Below are 3,856 nucleotides of genomic sequence, written 5' to 3' on the forward strand. Positions count from 1 at the left end.
TGTTACCATCCACAACTCCAACTCTTATACCTTCTACCGCTCCACAGGTATGCCCCAAGGCTCCATCCTTCCCCCCCTCCTCTACTTCTTATACATGGCGGACATGCCACACTCTCCACCACCCGTCCATCTCGTGCAATATGCTGATGACACTGCCTTCCTTGCTCTTGCCCCTTCTCTCCAACATTCCCAGCGCCTCCTCCAGTCCCACCTTGAGCTGTTCACTGCATAGTGCAACCAATGGCTCCTTAAGATCAATTCCTCCAAGACCCAGGCAATCATCGTAGGCTGCACCACCCCCTCATTCTGACTCTTGGATTTCTACCTTACCATCTATGGCCGCCCCATTGCTCTCATTCCCACCCTCAAGTACCTTGGCATCACCCTCGAGCGCCACCTTTCCTGGATCCCCCATCTCCTCACAGTCCTAGCCAAGGCATGTAACTGTCTCCGTCTCCTCAAACTCCTCTCTGGTCGAACAAGGTGATTAGACTCTTCCACTATCCTACATACCTATAAGTCCCTCATCCGCCCCATGCCATGTTATCCCACCCCGCTTGGATTTCTGCCCCACCCACCTACTACAAATCCCTCCAAATTCTTGAGCCCCATGCACTCCGCCTTGCTTATCGCATCTGTCTCCCGTCCCCCATGCAGTTCCTTTAAGATTTGATTCCCTTCGCTGATCTCCTCCTATTCTTTGAACGAATATGAATCCTATACGTCTCCTGCAAACTGGATTCCCCCCCTTCCTTTGGTTTCCCCCATCCTCTCCCACCCTAGCCCGCTGCTGCGCCTGTATCACAGTGTCCTGCCTGGTCTCCATCTCCACACACTCCATACCCTCGCCCAATGTACTTCAGCCAACTCCCAACTCCCCCTCCCGGATAATGTCCTTGTGCCTTCCATCTACCCCTCCTACCAGATCTAATCCCTCCTTCTTCCCCCCTTCCTCAGGGCTCCCTCTCTCCCTCCCTCTCGCCTTTCCCTTCTCCTCTTTTTCCCATGCCAACTACCTTCTTTCTTCTTTTCACCCCCCCCTTGGGCTTCTGGCTCCTTTCCTTCTCCCCTCCACCGCCCCCCCTCCTCCCCCTCCTGGTTTCCCCCTGCTGTCTCTCCCCCCTCCCTTTTCTTCCCCCCCCCCTCCTACCCTCCACCCAGTGGTAAGTCCCCTTCAGTGCAGTGATTTTTAACGTTTTCGTTATGGTGTCAGTGTTTTTCCAGTGCCGTGTGCAGTGCTATGTTCGATCACAACCAGCAGTGTCGCCAGCATCATTAATTTGTGTTCCCACTGTGGTGTTTCTTGGTTTTCGTGTTGACTCACAGTGCACAATCTCCACATGTGCATGTGGTTCTTGTCTATGTTGTTTTCAATTCTACCAGATCTATTTTTGTTAATGTTTATTCACCAATTTATACCATTCTATGTTATATATTCTTTCCTCATGTGACTATGTTTTTCTGTAACTCTCTTGGTTGAAGAGTGGCATATTGTGCCGCTGCCAGCCCACCCCATTTTGGGGAGTGAAATCACAATAAAGAAAAAAAAAGAAAGAAAAATATACAAATAACATGACATCAAATATAACAGAATTTGTTATAGCACCAGTGCTTACAAGCTTTAATTTGTACTCTAAAGGTATGTACTTACCAACAGATGGTTTATACTCAGGTGTATTTGTGGTCTTTTGTTTCTTATTCACTGAATGCTATGTGAAATGTTTAACTTCCAGCACTGAAGATGATCATTATGTGATCGAAAATCGTTTTTGCTGTTGATAAATCATCAAAATTACGGCCAAAGCTGACTTTCCTTCTAATTTTATTTATCATATGATCGTTGTGCACACAACACTCTATGGAGTCGCCAATCAATAAAATTTTGCCTAGCTGGGCATGTGAAGAGTGTTTTAAATACAAGAAGTTAAAAATCAAGCTGGCGATAACAAGTCAACATATCCTGTTCAACAAGGAGTGTATCAAGAAAAATGTTACAACACGGTATGTACAAATTTATTTCAATGGTTGAAGACGAATGTGCAAAGTGGCAAAGAAAAAAATGCGAGGAGGTTATGATGAGAAGTGAAATTAGGAAACTATTTTTTCAAAAAAAGTGTTATTAATTCTAAGCTGTTTGAAGCACACACAAACTTGGCTGCACTTGTATCTCCTTTAACGTTAGATTTGTTACTCTCAAGAGTGAATGACATTGTGTATAATGCAGTTAACGAAGTAAGAGCAAAACAGGTCAAAAAATAGCTAAGCTAATGGGGCAAGGGAAAAGACAAGTGTTAGATGGCGAACATAAATATGATTTCTATCCTAGAGTTAAAAATTTAAACGACACAGTATTCTGTCAAGAGGAAAATGAACTTTTGAGAAATGTATTATTGATTTATTGATCCATTTTCATCTACAGCTGCACAATGTGCAAGAGATATTTGGATTTTTTGTTAATATTAACAGTTTTACATATAATATACCTTTGTACATAATAACACACATTAATATATCAATTAACATCCATACATAAACAGTTGGATAATAGGGCAATTAAGAATACACTAGTGCAGATAAAATTCGCAATGAACATTTGTAAAATAGATAAGGTAGAACAGAATAAAATGGCTGTAGCGGTAGAAAAGCTATTGAAAACGAGGTAGAAAAAGAAAATAATCAGGACAGTAGGGATCGTTTGATAGAAAAAAGCTTGAATAATAATATACAGGAAGGTAATGCAATTGTCACAAAGGCAGACAAAGATAACTCCGTTATCATTGTTACAAAAGAACTGTATGTAGAAAAAACTTTACAATTTTTTCAAGAAAACAGCGTCACATCAATCGAAAGACACCCAACGAATGATATTCAAAGAAATCTAAATGAGAAACTTAAATCATTTTCAAATTTGTTAGCTCCTGTGAGGTACAGTATCTTAAGGTAATGAATCCAAAAACTTCCTAGGCTACGATCACAAGTCGAGGTTCATAAGGAGTTTAACCCTATTAGGCCTTTGGTCGACGGTAGGGAGGGGGGACATTGATGAACATTGTGAAAAAATGCCTAACAATTTTGAAGAAACACTATAAATTTGAGTAGCAATTCACGGTTAGAAATAGTGCCCAATTAGTAGAGAAAATAAAAGATATACCCATTGCAGATGCTATGATGTTTATTTCGTTAGACATCGTCAATTTATATACGAATATCCCCATAGAGGAAACAGTACAAATTATTAACGCTAATCTGAGAAACCACAGTAGTATGCCCAGTGCGGAAGTTAATGAGTTCATAGAACTGTTATCATTCTGCTTAAAGTATAATTACTTTACGTTTAACGACAAATCTTATGTCCAAAAGGACGGACTTAACATGGGGAAGCCCTGTGTCAGGGATTATGGCAGACATCTTCATTAACTATCTAGAACTGAAATTACTAAAATGTTTTCCCACCTTAGCTGAAAAGATCGTATACTATTATAGATATGTGGATGATACGCTATTGATAATTAATGGCAGACAGTCTGATATTGACGAAGTCGTGAGTACATTTAATGGTCTACACAACAAGATTACTTTCACGGGTGAAAAAGAAAAGAATGGAGTCATTAACTTTTTAGATCTAACCATTAGAAGGGAAAATGGAAAACATACATTTGACATTTACAGAAAGTCAACATTTACCAATATCATCTTGGATTACAGTTCACAGCACCCAGACCAACACAAAAAGGCGTTTTTCCATTTTGCATTTAATCGTATGTTCCGGTTACCATTATCCAGAGAAAACCGTGAGAAAGAGTTAAATGCAGTCAAACACATAGCAAAAAACAATAATTACCCGTTAAAATGTGTT

Source organism: Schistocerca piceifrons, chromosome 2 (assembly GCF_021461385.2).
Source record: "Schistocerca piceifrons isolate TAMUIC-IGC-003096 chromosome 2, iqSchPice1.1, whole genome shotgun sequence".
In the NCBI taxonomy this organism is placed as follows: domain Eukaryota; kingdom Metazoa; phylum Arthropoda; class Insecta; order Orthoptera; family Acrididae; genus Schistocerca; species Schistocerca piceifrons.